This window comes from Globicephala melas, unplaced genomic scaffold (genome assembly GCF_963455315.2).
Source record: "Globicephala melas unplaced genomic scaffold, mGloMel1.2 SCAFFOLD_392, whole genome shotgun sequence".
Lineage (NCBI taxonomy): Eukaryota > Metazoa > Chordata > Mammalia > Artiodactyla > Delphinidae > Globicephala > Globicephala melas.
The window spans coordinates 22456-45733 of record NW_027207561.1 but is presented as its reverse complement, the minus strand read 5'-3'; the positions used below and the strand labels follow the sequence as shown (position 1 = coordinate 45733).

Genomic DNA, 23278 nt, shown 5'->3' with positions numbered 1-23278 from the left:
AACTACTACCGAGCCGAGCCGTTCACTGGCCCCATCCCCAGGAAATGCCAGGAGCAAGGATACTCAATTCTTCTGATCCCGGTCAGCTTCATCTTGCTCAACGTGGGGATCAACATGCTGACTATGGTCAGGGCAGGATCTGTGCAGCGCGGTTGGGGGAGCCCTGGGGTCTTGAAGGGGCTGAGGTGGGAGGGCTGCTGGGGTGTGACCGGGACAAGGGTTGGATTTCAGGGCTCACCCTGCTCCCGGCCTCCCCCCTCCCCTTCTTCCCTCAACTCTGGAGGCATCTGAAGAGATTCTTGCGGGCACTTTTCAATCGTATTTTCCACAAAGGTGAGTGGGCGCCGGCGTGGGTTCAGGGGATGTGGGCCTGTCCCCTTTCTTCTATCCCTGCCTTGATTCTCAGCCCCTCAGGAACCCAGGCCCTGACCCATCTCGCCTTTCCCCACAGACAAGCAAGCCAGCTGTGTAGGCACCCACCGCATGTGCATGCGCTGCTCCGTGGATCCCAAGAACCTGTGCTCAAGAGTTTCTTCCCACTTCTGCCATCGCCCAAGCTTCCTGCTCGGGCAGGTAAACCCACCTTGACTACTGCCTGCAGCGGGGCTCGGCGGGGGCGGAGCCGGCGGCCCCCCCGCCGCGGGCGAGTAAAGGAGAAGGCGGGCGGAGCGGGAGGCAAAAAGCCTACAGCACCCGGTATTCCCAGGCGGTCTCCCATCCAAGTACTAACCAGGCCCGACCCTGCTTAGCTTCCGAGATCAGACGAGATCGGGCGCGTTCAGGGTGGTATGGCCGTAGACGGGGGCGGGGGGCCGCGGGCGGCCTCTTGAGGCCCAGTTTCGCTGGCGCTGGCGCCTTAACGCCAGCCTGGCGGCCGGCCCGCCCCGGCAGGGCCCCCTCGCCCGCCCAGGCAGGGGCAACGGAGGTCTCGGGTATCGGGCGGCGGCGGAGGGTTTGGCGACCACCTCCCAGCCCAGGGCGGCCGTGACCCAGCAAACCCTTCGGCGCTTGGCGCCCCGCCCAAGATCCCGCACGTCGCTCACAGGGACGTGGCCCCGGAGGCTTCAGGGCCCGGGGCCCGCGGTCCCTTGGGCATCGGCCCTGCCCGCCCACGCGGCCCTAGGCGCAGCCCGGCCGCAGCCCGGGCCGGCCCTCCTGCCCGACAGCAGCTGGCCCGAAGCCACTGGGAGCCACCATTGAGTCGCCACGGCCCCTCAGCCCCGGCAAGGCCACCCTTGCCCCCACACCCCCCGCCGAGCTCAGGACCCCGCCCCTGGTGGCCGGCAGGCCCGGGGAAGCGGCCCCTGCCCTCGATCCCGCTCCCGCACCCGGCCGCGGTGACACGCCAGAGGGGCGGGGCGGGGGGGGGGCTTTTGTCGGAGGGAGCTGTGGAGGGACACACCGGCACACAGGTGGCGGCGCCGGGGCTGGGCGCCGGTGGGGGCGGCCAGGTGCAGGTCGAGGGGCTCGCGGGCCGAAAGGACGGCAACTGGGCCCGCGGCGGAGTCTGGGTCCGGGCCAGCCACCCCGGGAGCGTCTGGGGTGCGCCTGCCTTCCAGGGCCGCCTTCTGGCCGCCTGGCCGGCCGGGCCGGCGGGGAGCGACCCCGCCGGCGCGCGCCGTGGTGGGAGGGGCCTGAGGAGGTGGGGCCTGCAGCGGGGCCCGGCGGGGGCGGAGCCGGCGGCCCCCGCCGCGGGCGAGTAAAGGAGAAGGCGGGCGGAGCGGGAGGCAAAAAGCCTACAGCACCCGGTATTCCCAGGCGGTCTCCCATCCAAGTACTAACCAGGCCCGACCCTGCTTAGCTTCCGAGATCAGACGAGATCGGGCGCGTTCAGGGTGGTATGGCCGTAGACGGGGGCGGGGGGCCGCGGGCGGCCTCTTGAGGCCCAGTTTCGCTGGCGCTGGCGCCTTAACGCCAGCCTGGCGGCCGGCCCGCCCCGGCAGGGCCCCCTCGCCCGCCCAGGCAGGGGCAACGGAGGTCTCGGGTATCGGGCGGCGGCGGAGGGTTTGGCGACCACCTCCCAGCCCAGGGCGGCCGTGACCCAGCAAACCCTTCGGCGCTTGGCGCCCCGCCCAAGATCCCGCACGTCGCTCACAGGGACGTGGCCCCGGAGGCTTCAGGGCCCGGGGCCCGCGGTCCCTTGGGCATCGGCCCTGCCCGCCCACGCGGCCCTAGGCGCAGCCCGGCCGCAGCCCGGGCCGGCCCTCCTGCCCGACAGCAGCTGGCCCGAAGCCACTGGGAGCCACCATTGAGTCGCCACGGCCCCTCAGCCCCGGCAAGGCCACCCTTGCCCCCACACCCCCCGCCGAGCTCAGGACCCCGCCCCTGGTGGCCGGCAGGCCCGGGGAAGCGGCCCCTGCCCTCGATCCCGCTCCCGCACCCGGCCGCGGTGACACGCCAGAGGGGCGGGGTGGGGGGGGCTTTTGTCGGAGGGAGCTGTGGAGGGACACACCGGCACACAGGTGGCGGCGCCGGGGCTGGGCGCCGGTGGGGGCGGCCAGGTGCAGGTCGAGGGGCTCGCGGGCCGAAAGGACGGCAACTGGGCCCGCGGCGGAGTCTGGGTCCGGGACAGCCACCCCGGGAGCGTCTGGGGTGCGCCTGCCTTCCAGGGCCGCCTTCTGGCCGCCTGGCCGGCCGGGCCGGCGGGGAGCGACCCCGCCGGCGCGCGCCGTGGTGGGAGGGGCCTGAGGAGGTGGGGCCTGCAGCGGGGCCCGGCGGGGGCGGAGCCGGCGGCCCCCGCCGCGGGCGAGTAAAGGAGAAGGCGGGCGGAGCGGGAGGCAAAAAGCCTACAGCACCCGGTATTCCCAGGCGGTCTCCCATCCAAGTACTAACCAGGCCCGACCCTGCTTAGCTTCCGAGATCAGACGAGATCGGGCGCGTTCAGGGTGGTATGGCCGTAGACGGGGGCGGGGGGCCGCGGGCGGCCTCTTGAGGCCCAGTTTCGCTGGCGCTGGCGCCTTAACGCCAGCCTGGCGGCCGGCCCGCCCCGGCAGGGCCCCCTCGCCCGCCCAGGCAGGGGCAACGGAGGTCTCGGGTATCGGGCGGCGGCGGAGGGTTTGGCGACCACCTCCCAGCCCAGGGCGGCCGTGACCCAGCAAACCCTTCGGCGCTTGGCGCCCCGCCCAAGATCCCGCACGTCGCTCACAGGGACGTGGCCCCGGAGGCTTCAGGGCCCGGGGCCCGCGGTCCCTTGGGCATCGGCCCTGCCCGCCCACGCGGCCCTAGGCGCAGCCCGGCCGCAGCCCGGGCCGGCCCTCCTGCCCGACAGCAGCTGGCCCGAAGCCACCGGGAGCCACCATTGAGTCGCCACGGCCCCTCAGCCCCGGCAAGGCCACCCTTGCCCCCACACCCCCCGCCGAGCTCAGGACCCCGCCCCTGGTGGCCGGCAGGCCCGGGGAAGCGGCCCCTGCCCTCGATCCCGCTCCCGCACCCGGCCGCGGTGACACGCCAGAGGGGCGGGGTGGGGGGGGCTTTTGTCGGAGGGAGCTGTGGAGGGACACACCGGCACACAGGTGGCGGCGCCGGGGCTGGGCGCCGGTGGGGGCGGCCAGGTGCAGGTCGAGGGGCTCGCGGGCCGAAAGGACGGCAACTGGGCCCGCGGCGGAGTCTGGGTCCGGGCCAGCCACCCCGGGAGCGTCTGGGGTGCGCCTGCCTTCCAGGGCCGCCTTCTGGCCGCCTGGCCGGCCGGGCCGGCGGGGAGCGACCCCGCCGGCGCGCGCCGTGGTGGGAGGGGCCTGAGGAGGTGGGGCCTGCAGCGGGGCCCGGCGGGGGCGGAGCCGGCGGCCCCCGCCGCGGGCGAGTAAAGGAGAAGGCGGGCGGAGCGGGAGGCAAAAAGCCTACAGCACCCGGTATTCCCAGGCGGTCTCCCATCCAAGTACTAACCAGGCCCGACCCTGCTTAGCTTCCGAGATCAGACGAGATCGGGCGCGTTCAGGGTGGTATGGCCGTAGACGGGGGCGGGGGGCCGCGGGCGGCCTCTTGAGGCCCAGTTTCGCTGGCGCTGGCGCCTTAACGCCAGCCTGGCGGCCGGCCCGCCCCGGCAGGGCCCCCTCGCCCGCCCAGGCAGGGGCAACGGAGGTCTCGGGTATCGGGCGGCGGCGGAGGGTTTGGCGACCACCTCCCAGCCCAGGGCGGCCGTGACCCAGCAAACCCTTCGGCGCTTGGCGCCCCGCCCAAGATCCCGCACGTCGCTCACAGGGACGTGGCCCCGGAGGCTTCAGGGCCCGGGGCCCGCGGTCCCTTGGGCATCGGCCCTGCCCGCCCACGTGGCCCTAGGCGCAGCCCGGCCGCAGCCCGGGCCGGCCCTCCTGCCCGACAGCAGCTGGCCCGAAGCCACCGGGAGCCACCATTGAGTCGCCACGGCCCCTCAGCCCCGGCAAGGCCACCCTTGCCCCCACACCCCCCGCCGAGCTCAGGACCCCGCCCCTGGTGGCCGGCAGGCCCGGGGAAGCGGCCCCTGCCCTCGATCCCGCTCCCGCACCCGGCCGCGGTGACACGCCAGAGGGGCGGGGTGGGGGGGGCTTTTGTCGGAGGGAGCTGTGGAGGGACACACCGGCACACAGGTGGCGGCGCCGGGGCTGGGCGCCGGTGGGGGCGGCCAGGTGCAGGTCGAGGGGCTCGCGGGCCGAAAGGACGGCAACTGGGCCCGCGGCGGAGTCTGGGTCCGGGCCAGCCACCCCGGGAGCGTCTGGGGTGCGCCTGCCTTCCAGGGCCGCCTTCTGGCCGCCTGGCCGGCCGGGCCGGCGGGGAGCGACCCCGCCGGCGCGCGCCGTGGTGGGAGGGGCCTGAGGAGGTGGGGCCTGCAGCGGGGCCCGGCGGGGGCGGAGCCGGCGGCCCCCGCCGCGGGCGAGTAAAGGAGAAGGCGGGCGGAGCGGGAGGCAAAAAGCCTACAGCACCCGGTATTCCCAGGCGGTCTCCCATCCAAGTACTAACCAGGCCCGACCCTGCTTAGCTTCCGAGATCAGACGAGATCGGGCGCGTTCAGGGTGGTATGGCCGTAGATGGGGGCGGGGGGCCGCGGGCGGCCTCTTGAGGCCCAGTTTCGCTGGCGCTGGCGCCTTAACGCCAGCCTGGCGGCCGGCCCGCCCCGGCAGGGCCCCCTCGCCCGCCCAGGCAGGGGCAACGGAGGTCTCGGGTATCGGGCGGCGGCGGAGGGTTTGGCGACCACCTCCCAGCCCAGGGCGGCCGTGACCCAGCAAACCCTTCGGCGCTTGGCGCCCCGCCCAAGATCCCGCACGTCGCTCACAGGGACGTGGCCCCGGAGGCTTCAGGGCCCGGGGCCCGCGGTCCCTTGGGCATCGGCCCTGCCCGCCCACGCGGCCCTAGGCGCAGCCCGGCCGCAGCCCGGGCCGGCCCTCCTGCCCGACAGCAGCTGGCCCGAAGCCACCGGGAGCCACCATTGAGTCGCCACGGCCCCTCAGCCCCGGCAAGGCCACCCTTGCCCCCACACCCCCCGCCGAGCTCAGGACCCCGCCCCTGGTGGCCGGCAGGCCCGGGGAAGCGGCCCCTGCCCTCGATCCCGCTCCCGCACCCGGCCGCGGTGACACGCCAGAGGGGCGGGGTGGGGGGGGCTTTTGTCGGAGGGAGCTGTGGAGGGACACACCGGCACACAGGTGGCGGCGCCGGGGCTGGGCGCCGGTGGGGGCGGCCAGGTGCAGGTCGAGGGGCTCGCGGGCCGAAAGGACGGCAACTGGGCCCGCGGCGGAGTCTGGGTCCGGGCCAGCCACCCCGGGAGCGTCTGGGGTGCGCCTGCCTTCCAGGGCCGCCTTCTGGCCGCCTGGCCGGCCGGGCCGGCGGGGAGCGACCCCGCCGGCGCGCGCCGTGGTGGGAGGGGCCTGAGGAGGTGGGGCCTGCAGCGGGGCCCGGCGGGGGCGGAGCCGGCGGCCCCCGCCGCGGGCGAGTAAAGGAGAAGGCGGGCGGAGCGGGAGGCAAAAAGCCTACAGCACCCGGTATTCCCAGGCGGTCTCCCATCCAAGTACTAACCAGGCCCGACCCTGCTTAGCTTCCGAGATCAGACGAGATCGGGCGCGTTCAGGGTGGTATGGCCGTAGACGGGGGCGGGGGGCCGCGGGCGGCCTCTTGAGGCCCAGTTTCGCTGGCGCTGGCGCCTTAACGCCAGCCTGGCGGCCGGCCCGCCCCGGCAGGGCCCCCTCGCCCGCCCAGGCAGGGGCAACGGAGGTCTCGGGTATCGGGCGGCGGCGGAGGGTTTGGCGACCACCTCCCAGCCCAGGGCGGCCGTGACCCAGCAAACCCTTCGGCGCTTGGCGCCCCGCCCAAGATCCCGCACGTCGCTCACAGGGACGTGGCCCCGGAGGCTTCAGGGCCCGGGGCCCGCGGTCCCTTGGGCATCGGCCCTGCCCGCCCACGCGGCCCTAGGCGCAGCCCGGCCGCAGCCCGGGCCGGCCCTCCTGCCCGACAGCAGCTGGCCCGAAGCCACCGGGAGCCACCATTGAGTCGCCACGGCCCCTCAGCCCCGGCAAGGCCACCCTTGCCCCCACACCCCCCGCCGAGCTCAGGACCCCGCCCCTGGTGGCCGGCAGGCCCGGGGAAGCGGCCCCTGCCCTCGATCCCGCTCCCGCACCCGGCCGCGCTGACACGCCAGAGGGGCGGGGTGGGGGTGGGGCTTTTGTCGGAGGGAGCTGTGGAGGGACACACCGGCACACAGGTGGCGGCGCCGGGGCTGGGCGCCGGTGGGGGCGGCCAGGTGCAGGTCGAGGGGCTCGCGGGCCGAAAGGACGGCAACTGGGCCCATGGCGGAGTCTGGGTCTGGAGGGCTCTGAGCCTCCATCCGCTCTGGTGCCTCGGGTCTACCGGCCCGACGCCTGGTAGCGCGACACCCCACCGGCCCACAGACGTAGCCTCCCCAGCTGTGCTCACAGCGAGTCCAACCGCAGCCTGCATCCCTCCACGGGACACTTGGATTACTCCCGCGATCCCCACGAGGTGCGGCACCCGGCGGCCGAATGGGCTGAGATCCTGCCCTTGCGGCGCCCTGTGGCCACCTCCGCCTCCCTCACGGTACTGGCCGAGGCCTCGGACCAGCGGGCCCCGGCTCCCAGCTCAGCGCTGCTCCTCCGCCCCTCTCACCTCCTGCCTGACGTCCAGGCTACCGAGCACCCTCCACCCCCGCCCACCTTCATGCCACTCAGCCGGAACCCGGGAGGCAATGCCAACTACCAGGTGTATGACAGTCTGGTGCTGAAGCGGCAACCGCAGGAGGGCCAAGCGCGGGCCAACTCGCTGCTACCTTCCACCTCGGCCTCCAGGCCCTCTCTGCACGGGAGCCAGACTGGGAAAATGAACTTACCAGCAGCAAGTGGGGGCAGGGGCAGGGGGCGGCAGGGCATGGAGAGAGGAATAAAGAGCGCCAGAGTCCAGGAAACATTGGTGGTCTGTGGCTTGGAAGCGCCACTCCTTCTGCCAGCCTGGGTCCCTGCGCTTGGCTTCCTGCAATAAGAAGCCAGTGTCCCCTTCTTGGCCTGAGGGTCCCTTTGGTTTAGTGGCCACAGTTCTGCCAGCAGGCCCCTCCTGGTCCTATACCATGCACTAAGTACATCTGCAGCTGCAGACTCCAAACCCCTGGTCTCTGGGCACCTCCTCTGTGTCTCAGCTGTCCCTGTCCACAGAGAGCCTCATACAAGAAGTTGCTTCCAAACTGGGAGGTTCCACATCTGGGCAGGTCCAGCTCCAGGCCCAGTGAAGGGCATGAAGAAGGCTGAGGCTCTGGACTCCAGCCAGGCCTTCAGCAGGCCTCTGAGGCCAAGGTCTTCCTAGTCTCAAGAGGGGCCAAGAGACGCAATGTGTCATTTGAACAAGTGAGTCAGCGGGCGGTGAGCGAATGAATGACCGCTCGAGGGGATGTATGCCGGCCACCGGGCCCTGTTTGACTGTCCAGGCTCAGCTTACCTGACCCTGGTTACCAGGGAATGCCACTCTGGGCCCTCCTTTTCATCCCCCTCCCTCACTGTGACCTCACCACCTGCCCCATTATGACCCAGTCTGGCTCCCAGTTAAAACTGGAGGGCAGAGGGCCCAGGCAGTCCTGGGACCAACGGCCATGGGTGAGCGAAACTACTACCGAGCCGAGCCGTTCACTGGCCCCATCCCCAGGAAATGCCAGGAGCAAGGATACTCAATTCTTCTGATCCCGGTCAGCTTCATCTTGCTCAACGTGGGGATCAACATGCTGACTATGGTCAGGGCAGGATCTGTGCAGCGCGGTTGGGGGAGCCCTGGGGTCTTGAAGGGGCTGAGGTGGGAGGGCTGCTGGGGTGTGACCGGGACAAGGGTTGGATTTCAGGGCTCACCCTGCTCCCGGCCTCCCCCCTCCCCTTCTTGCCTCAACTCTGGAGGCATCTGAAGAGATTCTTGCGGGCACTTTTCAATCGTATTTTCCACAAAGGTGAGTGGGCGCCGGCGTGGGTTCAGGGGATGTGGGCCTGTCCCCTTTCTTCTATCCCTGCCTTGATTCTCAGCCCCTCAGGAACCCAGGCCCTGACCCATCTCGCCTTTCCCCACAGACAAGCAAGCCAGCTGTGTAGGCACCCATCGCATGTGCATGCGCTGCTCCGTGGATCCCAAGAACCTGTGCTCAAGAGTTTCTTCCCACTTCTGCCATCGCCCAAGCTTCCTGCTCGGGCAGGTAAACCCACCTTGACTACTGCCTGCAGCGGGGCTCGGCGGGGGCGGAGCCGGCGGCCCCCCCGCCGCGGGCGAGTAAAGGAGAAGGCGGGCGGAGCGGGAGGCAAAAAGCCTACAGCACCCGGTATTCCCAGGCGGTCTCCCATCCAAGTACTAACCAGGCCCGACCCTGCTTAGCTTCCGAGATCAGACGAGATCGGGCGCGTTCAGGGTGGTATGGCCGTAGACGGGGGCGGGGGGCCGCGGGCGGCCTCTTGAGGCCCAGTTTCGCTGGCGCTGGCGCCTTAACGCCAGCCTGGCGGCCGGCCCGCCCCGGCAGGGCCCCCTCGCCCGCCCAGGCAGGGGCAACGGAGGTCTCGGGTATCGGGCGGCGGCGGAGGGTTTGGCGACCACCTCCCAGCCCAGGGCGGCCGTGACCCAGCAAACCCTTCGGCGCTTGGCGCCCCGCCCAAGATCCCGCACGTCGCTCACAGGGACGTGGCCCCGGAGGCTTCAGGGCCCGGGGCCCGCGGTCCCTTGGGCATCGGCCCTGCCCGCCCACGCGGCCCTAGGCGCAGCCCGGCCGCAGCCCGGGCCGGCCCTCCTGCCCGACAGCAGCTGGCCCGAAGCCACCGGGAGCCACCATTGAGTCGCCACGGCCCCTCAGCCCCGGCAAGGCCACCCTTGCCCCCACACCCCCCGCCGAGCTCAGGACCCCGCCCCTGGTGGCCGGCAGGCCCGGGGAAGCGGCCCCTGCCCTCGATCCCGCTCCCGCACCCGGCCGCGGTGACACGCCAGAGGGGCGGGGTGGGGGGGGCTTTTGTCGGAGGGAGCTGTGGAGGGACACACCGGCACACAGGTGGCGGCGCCGGGGCTGGGCGCCGGTGGGGGCGGCCAGGTGCAGGTCGAGGGGCTCGCGGGCCGAAAGGACGGCAACTGGGCCCGCGGCGGAGTCTGGGTCCGGGCCAGCCACCCCGGGAGCGTCTGGGGTGCGCCTGCCTTCCAGGGCCGCCTTCTGGCCGCCTGGCCGGCCGGGCCGGCGGGGAGCGACCCCGCCGGCGCGCGCCGTGGTGGGAGGGGCCTGAGGAGGTGGGGCCTGCAGCGGGGCCCGGCGGGGGCGGAGCCGGCGGCCCCCGCCGCGGGCGAGTAAAGGAGAAGGCGGGCGGAGCGGGAGGCAAAAAGCCTACAGCACCCGGTATTCCCAGGCGGTCTCCCATCCAAGTACTAACCAGGCCCGACCCTGCTTAGCTTCCGAGATCAGACGAGATCGGGCGCGTTCAGGGTGGTATGGCCGTAGACGGGGGCGGGGGGCCGCGGGCGGCCTCTTGAGGCCCAGTTTCGCTGGCGCTGGCGCCTTAACGCCAGCCTGGCGGCCGGCCCGCCCCGGCAGGGCCCCCTCGCCCGCCCAGGCAGGGGCAACGGAGGTCTCGGGTATCGGGCGGCGGCGGAGGGTTTGGCGACCACCTCCCAGCCCAGGGCGGCCGTGACCCAGCAAACCCTTCGGCGCTTGGCGCCCCGCCCAAGATCCCGCACGTCGCTCACAGGGACGTGGCCCCGGAGGCTTCAGGGCCCGGGGCCCGCGGTCCCTTGGGCATCGGCCCTGCCCGCCCACGCGGCCCTAGGCGCAGCCCGGCCGCAGCCCGGGCCGGCCCTCCTGCCCGACAGCAGCTGGCCCGAAGCCACCGGGAGCCACCATTGAGTCGCCACGGCCCCTCAGCCCCGGCAAGGCCACCCTTGCCCCCACACCCCCCGCCGAGCTCAGGACCCCGCCCCTGGTGGCCGGCAGGCCCGGGGAAGCGGCCCCTGCCCTCGATCCCGCTCCCGCACCCGGCCGCGCTGACACGCCAGAGGGGCGGGGTGGGGGTGGGGCTTTTGTCGGAGGGAGCTGTGGAGGGACACACCGGCACACAGGTGGCGGCGCCGGGGCTGGGCGCCGGTGGGGGCGGCCAGGTGCAGGTCGAGGGGCTCGCGGGCCGAAAGGACGGCAACTGGGCCCATGGCGGAGTCTGGGTCTGGAGGGCTCTGAGCCTCCATCCGCTCTGGTGCCTCGGGTCTACCGGCCCGACGCCTGGTAGCGCGACACCCCACCGGCCCACAGACGTAGCCTCCCCAGCTGTGCTCACAGCGAGTCCAACCGCAGCCTGCATCCCTCCACGGGACACTTGGATTACTCCCGCGATCCCCACGAGGTGCGGCACCCGGCGGCCGAATGGGCTGAGATCCTGCCCTTGCGGCGCCCTGTGGCCACCTCCGCCTCCCTCACGGTACTGGCCGAGGCCTCGGACCAGCGGGCCCCGGCTCCCAGCTCAGCGCTGCTCCTCCGCCCCTCTCACCTCCTGCCTGACGTCCAGGCTACCGAGCACCCTCCACCCCCGCCCACCTTCATGCCACTCAGCCGGAACCCGGGAGGCAATGCCAACTACCAGGTGTATGACAGTCTGGTGCTGAAGCGGCAACCGCAGGAGGGCCAAGCGCGGGCCAACTCGCTGCTACCTTCCACCTCGGCCTCCAGGCCCTCTCTGCACGGGAGCCAGACTGGGAAAATGAACTTACCAGCAGCAAGTGGGGGCAGGGGCAGGGGGCGGCAGGGCATGGAGAGAGGAATAAAGAGCGCCAGAGTCCAGGAAACATTGGTGGTCTGTGGCTTGGAAGCGCCACTCCTTCTGCCAGCCTGGGTCCCTGCGCTTGGCTTCCTGCAATAAGAAGCCAGTGTCCCCTTCTTGGCCTGAGGGTCCCTTTGGTTTAGTGGCCACAGTTCTGCCAGCAGGCCCCTCCTGGTCCTATACCATGCACTAAGTACATCTGCAGCTGCAGACTCCAAACCCCTGGTCTCTGGGCACCTCCTCTGTGTCTCAGCTGTCCCTGTCCACAGAGAGCCTCATACAAGAAGTTGCTTCCAAACTGGGAGGTTCCACATCTGGGCAGGTCCAGCTCCAGGCCCAGTGAAGGGCATGAAGAAGGCTGAGGCTCTGGACTCCAGCCAGGCCTTCAGCAGGCCTCTGAGGCCAAGGTCTTCCTAGTCTCAAGAGGGGCCAAGAGACGCAATGTGTCATTTGAACAAGTGAGTCAGCGGGCGGTGAGCGAATGAATGACCGCTCGAGGGGATGTATGCCGGCCACCGGGCCCTGTTTGACTGTCCAGGCTCAGCTTACCTGACCCTGGTTACCAGGGAATGCCACTCTGGGCCCTCCTTTTCATCCCCCTCCCTCACTGTGACCTCACCACCTGCCCCATTATGACCCAGTCTGGCTCCCAGTTAAAACTGGAGGGCAGAGGGCCCAGGCAGTCCTGGGACCAACGGCCATGGGTGAGCGAAACTACTACCGAGCCGAGCCGTTCACTGGCCCCATCCCCAGGAAATGCCAGGAGCAAGGATACTCAATTCTTCTGATCCCGGTCAGCTTCATCTTGCTCAACGTGGGGATCAACATGCTGACTATGGTCAGGGCAGGATCTGTGCAGCGCGGTTGGGGGAGCCCTGGGGTCTTGAAGGGGCTGAGGTGGGAGGGCTGCTGGGGTGTGACCGGGACAAGGGTTGGATTTCAGGGCTCACCCTGCTCCCGGCCTCCCCCCTCCCCTTCTTCCCTCAACTCTGGAGGCATCTGAAGAGATTCTTGCGGGCACTTTTCAATCGTATTTTCCACAAAGGTGAGTGGGCGCCGGCGTGGGTTCAGGGGATGTGGGCCTGTCCCCTTTCTTCTATCCCTGCCTTGATTCTCAGCCCCTCAGGAACCCAGGCCCTGACCCATCTCGCCTTTCCCCACAGACAAGCAAGCCAGCTGTGTAGGCACCCATCGCATGTGCATGCGCTGCTCCGTGGATCCCAAGAACCTGTGCTCAAGAGTTTCTTCCCACTTCTGCCATCGCCCAAGCTTCCTGCTCGGGCAGGTAAACCCACCTTGACTACTGCCTGCAGCGGGGCTCGGCGGGGGCGGAGCCGGCGGCCCCCCCGCCGCGGGCGAGTAAAGGAGAAGGCGGGCGGAGCGGGAGGCAAAAAGCCTACAGCACCCGGTATTCCCAGGCGGTCTCCCATCCAAGTACTAACCAGGCCCGACCCTGCTTAGCTTCCGAGATCAGACGAGATCGGGCGCGTTCAGGGTGGTATGGCCGTAGACGGGGGCGGGGGGCCGCGGGCGGCCTCTTGAGGCCCAGTTTCGCTGGCGCTGGCGCCTTAACGCCAGCCTGGCGGCCGGCCCGCCCCGGCAGGGCCCCCTCGCCCGCCCAGGCAGGGGCAACGGAGGTCTCGGGTATCGGGCGGCGGCGGAGGGTTTGGCGACCACCTCCCAGCCCAGGGCGGCCGTGACCCAGCAAACCCTTCGGCGCTTGGCGCCCCGCCCAAGATCCCGCACGTCGCTCACAGGGACGTGGCCCCGGAGGCTTCAGGGCCCGGGGCCCGCGGTCCCTTGGGCATCGGCCCTGCCCGCCCACGCGGCCCTAGGCGCAGCCCGGCCGCAGCCCGGGCCGGCCCTCCTGCCCGACAGCAGCTGGCCCGAAGCCACCGGGAGCCACCATTGAGTCGCCACGGCCCCTCAGCCCCGGCAAGGCCACCCTTGCCCCCACACCCCCCGCCGAGCTCAGGACCCCGCCCCTGGTGGCCGGCAGGCCCGGGGAAGCGGCCCCTGCCCTCGATCCCGCTCCCGCACCCGGCCGCGGTGACACGCCAGAGGGGCGGGGTGGGGGGGGCTTTTGTCGGAGGGAGCTGTGGAGGGACACACCGGCACACAGGTGGCGGCGCCGGGGCTGGGCGCCGGTGGGGGCGGCCAGGTGCAGGTCGAGGGGCTCGCGGGCCGAAAGGACGGCAACTGGGCCCGCGGCGGAGTCTGGGTCCGGGACAGCCACCCCGGGAGCGTCTGGGGTGCGCCTGCCTTCCAGGGCCGCCTTCTGGCCGCCTGGCCGGCCGGGCCGGCGGGGAGCGACCCCGCCGGCGCGCGCCGTGGTGGGAGGGGCCTGAGGAGGTGGGGCCTGCAGCGGGGCCCGGCGGGGGCGGAGCCGGCGGCCCCCGCCGCGGGCGAGTAAAGGAGAAGGCGGGCGGAGCGGGAGGCAAAAAGCCTACAGCACCCGGTATTCCCAGGCGGTCTCCCATCCAAGTACTAACCAGGCCCGACCCTGCTTAGCTTCCGAGATCAGACGAGATCGGGCGCGTTCAGGGTGGTATGGCCGTAGACGGGGGCGGGGGACCGCGGGCGGCCTCTTGAGGCCCAGTTTCGCTGGCGCTGGCGCCTTAACGCCAGCCTGGCGGCCGGCCCGCCCCGGCAGGGCCCCCTCGCCCGCCCAGGCAGGGGCAACGGAGGTCTCGGGTATCGGGCGGCGGCGGAGGGTTTGGCGACCACCTCCCAGCCCAGGGCGGCCGTGACCCAGCAAACCCTTCGGCGCTTGGCGCCCCGCCCAAGATCCCGCACGTCGCTCACAGGGACGTGGCCCCGGAGGCTTCAGGGCCCGGGGCCCGCGGTCCCTTGGGCATCGGCCCTGCCCGCCCACGCGGCCCTAGGCGCAGCCCGGCCGCAGCCCGGGCCGGCCCTCCTGCCCGACAGCAGCTGGCCCGAAGCCACCGGGAGCCACCATTGAGTCGCCACGGCCCCTCAGCCCCGGCAAGGCCACCCTTGCCCCCACACCCCCCGCCGAGCTCAGGACCCCGCCCCTGGTGGCCGGCAGGCCCGGGGAAGCGGCCCCTGCCCTCGATCCCGCTCCCGCACCCGGCCGCGGTGACACGCCAGAGGGGCGGGGTGGGGGTGGGGCTTTTGTCGGAGGGAGCTGTGGAGGGACACACCGGCACACAGGTGGCGGCGCCGGGGCTGGGCGCCGGTGGGGGCGGCCAGGTGCAGGTCGAGGGGCTCGCGGGCCGAAAGGACGGCAACTGGGCCCATGGCGGAGTCTGGGTCTGGAGGGCTCTGAGCCTCCATCCGCTCTGGTGCCTCGGGTCTACCGGCCCGACGCCTGGTAGCGCGACACCCCACCGGCCCACAGACGTAGCCTCCCCAGCTGTGCTCACAGCGAGTCCAACCGCAGCCTGCATCCCTCCACGGGACACTTGGATTACTCCCGCGATCCCCACGAGGTGCGGCACCCGGCGGCCGAATGGGCTGAGATCCTGCCCTTGCGGCGCCCTGTGGCCACCTCCGCCTCCCTCACGGTACTGGCCGAGGCCTCGGACCAGCGGGCCCCGGCTCCCAGCTCAGCGCTGCTCCTCCGCCCCTCTCACCTCCTGCCCGACGTCCAGGCTACCGAGCACCCTCCACCCCCGCCCACCTTCATGCCACTCAGCCGGAACCCGGGAGGCAATGCCAACTACCAGGTGTATGACAGTCTGGTGCTGAAGCGGCAACCGCAGGAGGGCCAAGCGCGGGCCAACTCGCTGCTACCTTCCACCTCGGCCTCCAGGCCCTCTCTGCACGGGAGCCAGACTGGGAAAATGAACTTACCAGCAGCAAGTGGGGGCAGGGGCAGGGGGCGGCAGGGCATGGAGAGAGGAATAAAGAGCGCCAGAGTCCAGGAAACATTGGTGGTCTGTGGCTTGGAAGCGCCACTCCTTCTGCCAGCCTGGGTCCCTGCGCTTGGCTTCCTGCAATAAGAAGCCAGTGTCCCCTTCTTGGCCTGAGGGTCCCTTTGGTTTAGTGGCCACAGTTCTGCCAGCAGGCCCCTCCTGGTCCTATACCATGCACTAAGTACATCTGCAGCTGCAGACTCCAAACCCCTGGTCTCTGGGCACCTCCTCTGTGTCTCAGCTGTCCCTGTCCACAGAGAGCCTCATACAAGAAGTTGCTTCCAAACTGGGAGGTTCCACATCTGGGCAGGTCCAGCTCCAGGCCCAGTGAAGGGCATGAAGAAGGCTGAGGCTCTGGACTCCAGCCAGGCCTTCAGCAGGCCTCTGAGGCCAAGGTCTTCCTAGTCTCAAGAGGGGCCAAGAGACGCAATGTGTCATTTGAACAAGTGAGTCAGCGGGCGGTGAGCGAATGAATGACCGCTCGAGGGGATGTATGCCGGCCACCGGGCCCTGTTTGACTGTCCAGGCTCAGCTTACCTGACCCTGGTTACCAGGGAATGCCACTCTGGGCCCTCCTTTTCATCCCCCTCCCTCACTGTGACCTCACCACCTGCCCCATTATGACCCAGTCTGGCTCCCAGTTAAAACTGGAGGGCAGAGGGCCCAGGCAGTCCTGGGACCAACGGCCATGGGTGAGCGAAACTACTACCGAGCCGAGCCGTTCACTGGCCCCATCCCCAGGAAATGCCAGGAGCAAGGATACTCAATTCTTCTGATCCCGGTCAGCTTCATCTTGCTCAACGTGGGGATCAACATGCTGACTATGGTCAGGGCAGGATCTGTGCAGCGCGGTTGGGGGAGCCCTGGGGTCTTGAAGGGGCTGAGGTGGGAGGGCTGCTGGGGTGTGACCGGGACAAGGGTTGGATTTCAGGGCTCACCCTGCTCCCGGCCTCCCCCCTCCCCTTCTTCCCTCAACTCTGGAGGCATCTGAAGAGATTCTTGCGGGCACTTTTCAATCGTATTTTCCACAAAGGTGAGTGGGCGCCGGCGTGGGTTCAGGGGATGTGGGCCTGTCCCCTTTCTTCTATCCCTGCCTTGATTCTCAGCCCCTCAGGAACCCAGGCCCTGACCCATCTCGCCTTTCCCCACAGACAAGCAAGCCAGCTGTGTAGGCACCCACCGCATGTGCATGCGCTGCTCCGTGGATCCCAAGAACCTGTGCTCAAGAGTTTCTTCCCACTTCTGCCATCGCCCAAGCTTCCTGCTCGGGCAGGTAAACCCACCTTGACTACTGCCTGCAGCGGGGCTCGGCGGGGGCGGAGCCGGCGGCCCCCCCGCCGCGGGCGAGTAAAGGAGAAGGCGGGCGGAGCGGGAGGCAAAAAGCCTACAGCACCCGGTATTCCCAGGCGGTCTCCCATCCAAGTACTAACCAGGCCCGACCCTGCTTAGCTTCCGAGATCAGACGAGATCGGGCGCGTTCAGGGTGGTATGGCCGTAGACGGGGGCGGGGGGCCGCGGGCGGCCTCTTGAGGCCCAGTTTCGCTGGCGCTGGCGCCTTAACGCCAGCCTGGCGGCCGGCCCGCCCCGGCAGGGCCCCCTCGCCCGCCCAGGCAGGGGCAACGGAGGTCTCGGGTATCGGGCGGCGGCGGAGGGTTTGGCGACCACCTCCCAGCCCAGGGCGGCCGTGACCCAGCAAACCCTTCGGCGCTTGGCGCCCCGCCCAAGATCCCGCACGTCGCTCACAGGGACGTGGCCCCGGAGGCTTCAGGGCCCGGGGCCCGCGGTCCCTTGGGCATCGGCCCTGCCCGCCCACGCGGCCCTAGGCGCAGCCCGGCCGCAGCCCGGGCCGGCCCTCCTGCCCGACAGCAGCTGGCCCGAAGCCACTGGGAGCCACCATTGAGTCGCCACGGCCCCTCAGCCCCGGCAAGGCCACCCTTGCCCCCACACCCCCCGCCGAGCTCAGGACCCCGCCCCTGGTGGCCGGCAGGCCCGGGGAAGCGGCCCCTGCCCTCGATCCCGCTCCCGCACCCGGCCGCGGTGACACGCCAGAGGGGCGGGGCGGGGGGGGGGCTTTTGTCGGAGGGAGCTGTGGAGGGACACACCGGCACACAGGTGGCGGCGCCGGGGCTGGGCGCCGGTGGGGGCGGCCAGGTGCAGGTCGAGGGGCTCGCGGGCCGAAAGGACGGCAACTGGGCCCGCGGCGGAGTCTGGGTCCGGGCCAGCCACCCCGGGAGCGTCTGGGGTGCGGCTGCCTTCCAGGGCCGCCTTCTGGCCGCCTGGCCGGCCGGGCCGGCGGGGAACGCCCCCGCCGGCGCGCGCCGTGGTGGGAGGGGCCTGAGGAGGTGGGGCCTGCAGCGGGGCCCGGCGGGGGCGGAGCCGGCGGCCCCCGCCGCGGGCGAGTAAAGGAGAAGGCGGGCGGAGCGGGAGGCAAAAAGCCTACAGCACCCGGTATTCCCAGGCGGTCTCCCATCCAAGTACTAACCAGGCCCGACCCTGCTTAGCTTCCGAGATCAGACGAGATCGGGCGCGTTCAGGGTGGTATGGCCGTAGACGGGGGCGGGGGGCCGCGGGCGGCCTCTTGAGGCCCAGTTTCGCTGGCGCTGGCGCCTTAACGCCAGCCTGGCGGCCAGCCCCCCCCGGCAGGGCCCCCTCGCCCGCCCAGGCAGGGGCAACGGAGGTCTCGGGTATCGGGCGGCGGCGGAGGGTTTGGCGACCACCTCCCAGCCCAGGGCGGCCGTGACCCAGCAAACCCTTCGGCGCTTGGCGCCCCGCCCAAGATCCCGCACGTCGCTCACAGGGACGTGGCCCCGGAGGCTTCAGGGCCCGGGGCCCGCGGTCCCTTGGGCATCGGCCCTGCCCGCCCACGCGGCCCTAGGCGCAGCCCGGCCGCAGCCCGGGCCGGCCCTCCTGCCCGACAGCAGCTGGCCCGAAGCCACCGGGAGCCACCATTGAGTCGCCACGGCCCCTCAGCCCCGGCAAGGCCACCCTTGCCCCCACACCCCCCGCCGAGCTCAGGACCCCGCCCCTGGTGGCCGGCAGGCCCGGGGAAGCGGCCCCTGCCCTCGATCCCGCTCCCGCACCCGGCCGCGGTGACACGCCAGAGGGGCGGGGTGGGGGTGGGGCTTTTGTCGGAGGGAGCTGTGGAGGGACACACCGGCACACAGGTGGCGGCGCCGGGGCTGGGCGCCGGTGGGGGCGGCCAGGTGCAGGTCGAGGGGCTCGCGGGCCGAAAGGACGGCAACTGGGCCCATGGCGGAGTCTGGGTCTGGAGGGCTCTGAGCCTCCATCCGCTCTGGTGCCTCGGGTCTACCGGCCCGACGCCTGGTAGCGCGACACCCCACCGGCCCACAGACGTAGCCTCCCCAGCTGTGCTCACAGCGAGTCCAACCGCAGCCTGCATCCCTCCACGGGACACTTGGATTACTCCCGCGATCCCCACGAGGTGCGGCACCCGGCGGCCGAATGGGCTGAGATCCTGCCCTTGCGGCGCCCTGTGGCCACCTCCGCCTCCCTCACGGTACTGGCCGAGGCCTCGGACCAGCGGGCCCCGGCTCCCAGCTCAGCGCTGCTCCTCCGCCCCTCTCACCTCCTGCCCGACGTCCAGGCTACCGAGCACCCTCCACCCCCGCCCACCTTCATGCCACTCAGCCGGAACCCGGGAGGCAATGCCAACTACCAGGTGTATGACAGTCTGGTGCTGAAGCGGCAACCGCAGGAGGGCCAAGCGCGGGCCAACTCGCTGCTACCTTCCACCTCGGCCTCCAGGCCCTCTCTGCACGGGAGCCAGACTGGGAAAATGAACTTACCAGCAGCAAGTGGGGGCAGGGGCAGGGGGCGGCAGGGCATGGAGAGAGGAATAAAGAGCGCCAGAGTCCAGGAAACATTGGTGGTCTGTGGCTTGGAAGCGCCACTCCTTCTGCCAGCCTGGGTCCCTGCGCTTGGCTTCCTGCAATAAGAAGCCAGTGTCCCCTTCTTGGCCTGAGGGTCCCTTTGGTTTAGTGGCCACAGTTCTGCCAGCAGGCCCCTCCTGGTCCTATACCATGCACTAAGTACATCTGCAGCTGCAGACTCCAAACCCCTGGTCTCTGGGCACCTCCTCTGTGTCTCAGCTGTCCCTGTCCACAGAGAGCCTCATACAAGAAGTTGCTTCCAAACTGGGAGGTTCCACATCTGGGCAGGTCCAGCTCCAGGCCCAGTGAAGGGCATGAAGAAGGCTGAGGCTCTGGACTCCAGCCAGGCCTTCAGCAGGCCTCTGAGGCCAAGGTCTTCCTAGTCTCAAGAGGGGCCAAGAGACGCAATGTGTCATTTGAACAAGTGAGTCAGCGGGCGGTGAGCGAATGAATGACCGCTCGAGGGGATGTATGCCGGCCACCGGGCCCTGTTTGACTGTCCAGGCTCAGCTTACCTGACCCTGGTTACCAGGGAATGCCACTCTGGGCCCTCCTTTTCATCCCCCTCCCTCACTGTGACCTCACCACCTGCCCCATTATGACCCAGTCTGGCTCCCAGTTAAAACTGGAGGGCAGAGGGCCCAGGCAGTCCTGGGACCAACGGCCATGGGTGAGCGAAACTACTACCGAGCCGAGCCGTTCACTGGCCCCATCCCCAGGAAATGCCAGGAGCAAGGATACTCAATTCTTCTGATCCCGGTCAGCTTCATCTTGCTCAACGTGGGGATCAACATGCTGACTATGGTCAGGGCAGGATCTGTGCAGCGCGGTTGGGGGAGCCCTGGGGTCTTGAAGGGGCTGAGGTGGGAGGGCTGCTGGGGTGTGACCGGGACAAGGGTTGGATTTCAGGGCTCACCCTGCTCCCGGCCTCCCCCCTCCCCTTCTTCCCTCAACTCTGGAGGCATCTGAAGAGATTCTTGCGGGCACTTTTCAATCGTATTTTCCACAAAGGTGAGTGGGCGCCGGCGTGGGTTCAGGGGATGTGGGCCTGTCCCCTTTCTTCTATCCCTGCCTTGATTCTCAGCCCCTCAGGAACCCAGGCCCTGACCCATCTCGCCTTTCCCCACAGACAAGCAAGCCAGCTGTGTAGGCACCCACCGCATGTGCATGCGCTGCTCCGTGGATCCCAAGAACCTGTGCTCAAGAGTTTCTTCCCACTTCTGCCATCGCCCAAGCTTCCTGCTCGGGCAGGTAAACCCACCTTGACTACTGCCTGCAGCGGGGCTCGGCGGGGGCGGAGCCGGCGGCCCCCCCGCCGCGGGCGAGTAAAGGAGAAGGCGGGCGGAGCGGGAGGCAAAAAGCCTACAGCACCCGGTATTCCCAGGCGGTCTCCCATCCAAGTACTAACCAGGCCCGACCCTGCTTAGCTTCCGAGATCAGACGAGATCGGGCGCGTTCAGGGTGGTATGGCCGTAGACGGGGGCGGGGGGCCGCGGGCGGCCTCTTGAGGCCCAGTTTCGCTGGCGCTGGCGCCTTAACGCCAGCCTGGCGGCCGGCCCGCCCCGGCAGGGCCCCCTCGCCCGCCCAGGCAGGGGCAACGGAGGTCTCGGGTATCGGGCGGCGGCGGAGGGTTTGGCGACCACCTCCCAGCCCAGGGCGGCCGTGACCCAGCAAACCCTTCGGCGCTTGGCGCCCCGCCCAAGATCCCGCACGTCGCTCACAGGGACGTGGCCCCGGAGGCTTCAGGGCCCGGGGCCCGCGGTCCCTTGGGCATCGGCCCTGCCCGCCCACGCGGCCCTAGGCGCAGCCCGGCCGCAGCCCGGGCCGGCCCTCCTGCCCGACAGCAGCTGGCCCGAAGCCACTGGGAGCCACCATTGAGTCGCCACGGCCCCTCAGCCCCGGCAAGGCCACCCTTGCCCCCACACCCCCCGCCGAGCTCAGGACCCCGCCCCTGGTGGCCGGCAGGCCCGGGGAAGCGGCCCCTGCCCTCGATCCCGCTCCCGCACGCGGCCGCGGTGACACGCCAGAGGGGCGGGGCGGGGGGGGGGCTTTTGTCGGAGGGAGCTGTGGAGGGACACACCGGCACACAGGTGGCGGCGCCGGGGCTGGGCGCCGGTGGGGGCGGCCAGGTGCAGGTCGAGGGGCTCGCGGGCCGAAAGGACGGCAACTGGGCCCGCGGCGGAGTCTGGGTCCGGGCCAGCCACCCCGGGAGCGTCTGGGGTGCGGCTGCCTTCCAGGGCCGCCTTCTGGCCGCCTGGCCGGCCGGGCCGGCGGGGAACGCCCCCGCCGGCGCGCGCCGTGGTGGGAGGGGCCTGAGGAGGTGGGGCCTGCAGCGGGGCCCGGCGGGGGCGGAGCCGGCGGCCCCCGCCGCGGGCGAGTAAAGGAGAAGGCGGGCGGAGCGGGAGGCAAAAAGCCTACAGCACCCGGTATTCCCAGGCGGTCTCCCATCCAAGTACTAACCAGGCCCGACCCTGCTTAGCTTCCGAGATCAGACGAGATCGGGCGCGTTCAGGGTGGTATGGCCGTAGACGGGGGCGGGGGGCCGCGGGCGGCCTCTTGAGGCCCAGTTTCGCTGGCGCTGGCGCCTTAACGCCAGCCTGGCGGCCAGCCCCCCCCGGCAGGGCCCCCTCGCCCGCCCAGGCAGGGGCAACGGAGGTCTCGGGTATCGGGCGGCGGCGGAGGGTTTGGCGACCACCTCCCAGCCCAGGGCGGCCGTGACCCAGCAAACCCTTCGGCGCTTGGCGCCCCGCCCAAGATCCCGCACGTCGCTCACAGGGACGTGGCCCCGGAGGCTTCAGGGCCCGGGGCCCGCGGTCCCTTGGGCATCGGCCCTGCCCGCCCACGCGGCCCTAGGCGCAGCCCGGCCGCAGCCCGGGCCGGCCCTCCTGCCCGACAGCAGCTGGCCCGAAGCCACCGGGAGCCACCATTGAGTCGCCACGGCCCCTCAGCCCCGGCAAGGCCACCCTTGCCCCCACACCCCCCGCCGAGCTCAGGACCCCGCCCCTGGTGGCCGGCAGGCCCGGGGAAGCGGCCCCTGCCCTCGATCCCGCTCCCGCACCCGGCCGCGGTGACACGCCAGAGGGGCGGGGTGTGGGGGGGCTTTTGTCGGAGGGAGCTGTGGAGGGACACACCGGCACACAGGTGGCGGCGCCGGGGCTGGGCGCCGGTGGGGGCGGCCAGGTGCAGGTCGAGGGGCTCGCGGGCCGAAAGGACGGCAACTGGGCCCATGGCGGAGTCTGGGTCTGGAGGGCTCTGAGCCTCCATCCGCTCTGGTGCCTCGGGTCTACCGGCCCGACGCCTGGTATCGCGACACCCCACCGGCCCACAGACATAGCCTCCCCAGCTGTGCTCACAGCGAGTCCAACCGCAGCCTGCATCCCTCCACGGGACACTTGGATTACTCCCGCGATCCCCACGAGGTGCGGCACCCGGCGGCCGAATGGGCTGAGATCCTGCCCTTGCGGCGCCCTGTGGCCACCTCCGCCTCCCTCACGGTACTGGCCGAGGCCTCGGACCAGCGGGCCCCGGCTCCCAGCTCAGCGCTGCTCCTCCGCCCCTCTCACCTCCTGCCCGACGTCCAGGCTACCGAGCACCCTCCACCCCCGCCCACCTTCATGCCACTCAGCCGGAACCCGGGAGGCAATGCCAACTACCAGGTGTATGACAGTCTGGTGCTGAAGCGGCAACCGCAGGAGGGCCAAGCGCGGGCCAACTCGCTGCTACCTTCCACCTCGGCCTCCAGGCCCTCTCTGCACGGGAGCCAGACTGGGAAAATGAACTTACCAGCAGCAAGTGGGGGCAGGGGCAGGGGGCGGCAGGGCATGGAGAGAGGAATAAAGAGCGCCAGAGTCCAGGAAACATTGGTGGTCTGTGGCTTGGAAGCGCCACTCCTTCTGCCAGCCTGGGTCCCTGCGCTTGGCTTCCTGCAATAAGAAGCCAGTGTCCCCTTCTTGGCCTGAGGGTCCCTTTGGTTTAGTGGCCACAGTTCTGCCAGCAGGCCCCTCCTGGTCCTATACCATGCACTAAGTACATCTGCAGCTGCAGACTCCAAACCCCTGGTCTCTGGGCACCTCCTCTGTGTCTCAGCTGTCCCTGTCCACAGAGAGCCTCATACAAGAAGTTGCTTCCAAACTGGGAGGTTCCACATCTGGGCAGGTCCAGCTCCAGGCCCAGTGAAGGGCATGAAGAAGGCTGAGGCTCTGGACTCCAGCCAGGCCTTCAGCAGGCCTCTGAGGCCAAGGTCTTCCTAGTCTCAAGAGGGGCCAAGAGACGCAATGTGTCATTTGAA

The 23278-nt window shown here is 70.6% G+C and overlaps 14 non-coding genes across 14 annotated transcripts; all 14 read right to left on the bottom strand.

Annotated features, from left to right (window-relative positions):
- Positions 1-681: 681 nt before the first annotated feature.
- LOC132595194 (5S ribosomal RNA) lies at positions 682-800 on the bottom strand. Its single transcript, XR_009561349.1, has one exon. It is a non-coding gene; the product is annotated as a 5S ribosomal RNA (ribosomal RNA).
- Positions 801-1733: 933 nt separating this feature from the next.
- Positions 1734-1852, bottom strand: LOC132595193 (5S ribosomal RNA). Its single transcript, XR_009561348.1, has one exon. It is a non-coding gene; the product is annotated as a 5S ribosomal RNA (ribosomal RNA).
- A 931-nt stretch (positions 1853-2783) lies between these two features.
- Positions 2784-2902, bottom strand: LOC132595192 (5S ribosomal RNA). The gene has a single exon (XR_009561347.1). It is a non-coding gene; the product is annotated as a 5S ribosomal RNA (ribosomal RNA).
- Positions 2903-3833: 931 nt separating this feature from the next.
- LOC132595191 (5S ribosomal RNA) lies at positions 3834-3952 on the bottom strand. Its single transcript, XR_009561346.1, has one exon. It is a non-coding gene; the product is annotated as a 5S ribosomal RNA (ribosomal RNA).
- A 931-nt stretch (positions 3953-4883) lies between these two features.
- On the bottom strand, positions 4884-5002 carry LOC132595170 (5S ribosomal RNA). The gene has a single exon (XR_009561327.1). It is a non-coding gene; the product is annotated as a 5S ribosomal RNA (ribosomal RNA).
- Positions 5003-5933: 931 nt separating this feature from the next.
- LOC132595190 (5S ribosomal RNA) lies at positions 5934-6052 on the bottom strand. Its single transcript, XR_009561345.1, has one exon. It is a non-coding gene; the product is annotated as a 5S ribosomal RNA (ribosomal RNA).
- A 2697-nt stretch (positions 6053-8749) lies between these two features.
- On the bottom strand, positions 8750-8868 carry LOC132595189 (5S ribosomal RNA). The gene has a single exon (XR_009561344.1). It is a non-coding gene; the product is annotated as a 5S ribosomal RNA (ribosomal RNA).
- Positions 8869-9799: 931 nt separating this feature from the next.
- On the bottom strand, positions 9800-9918 carry LOC132595188 (5S ribosomal RNA). The gene has a single exon (XR_009561343.1). It is a non-coding gene; the product is annotated as a 5S ribosomal RNA (ribosomal RNA).
- A 2697-nt stretch (positions 9919-12615) lies between these two features.
- Positions 12616-12734, bottom strand: LOC132595186 (5S ribosomal RNA). The gene has a single exon (XR_009561342.1). It is a non-coding gene; the product is annotated as a 5S ribosomal RNA (ribosomal RNA).
- A 931-nt stretch (positions 12735-13665) lies between these two features.
- On the bottom strand, positions 13666-13784 carry LOC132595185 (5S ribosomal RNA). Its single transcript, XR_009561341.1, has one exon. It is a non-coding gene; the product is annotated as a 5S ribosomal RNA (ribosomal RNA).
- Positions 13785-16481: 2697 nt separating this feature from the next.
- LOC132595183 (5S ribosomal RNA) lies at positions 16482-16600 on the bottom strand. Its single transcript, XR_009561339.1, has one exon. It is a non-coding gene; the product is annotated as a 5S ribosomal RNA (ribosomal RNA).
- Positions 16601-17533: 933 nt separating this feature from the next.
- Positions 17534-17652, bottom strand: LOC132595182 (5S ribosomal RNA). Its single transcript, XR_009561338.1, has one exon. It is a non-coding gene; the product is annotated as a 5S ribosomal RNA (ribosomal RNA).
- A 2697-nt stretch (positions 17653-20349) lies between these two features.
- On the bottom strand, positions 20350-20468 carry LOC132595175 (5S ribosomal RNA). The gene has a single exon (XR_009561332.1). It is a non-coding gene; the product is annotated as a 5S ribosomal RNA (ribosomal RNA).
- A 933-nt stretch (positions 20469-21401) lies between these two features.
- LOC132595164 (5S ribosomal RNA) lies at positions 21402-21520 on the bottom strand. The gene has a single exon (XR_009561321.1). It is a non-coding gene; the product is annotated as a 5S ribosomal RNA (ribosomal RNA).
- Between the last annotated feature and the right edge of the window lie 1758 nt (positions 21521-23278).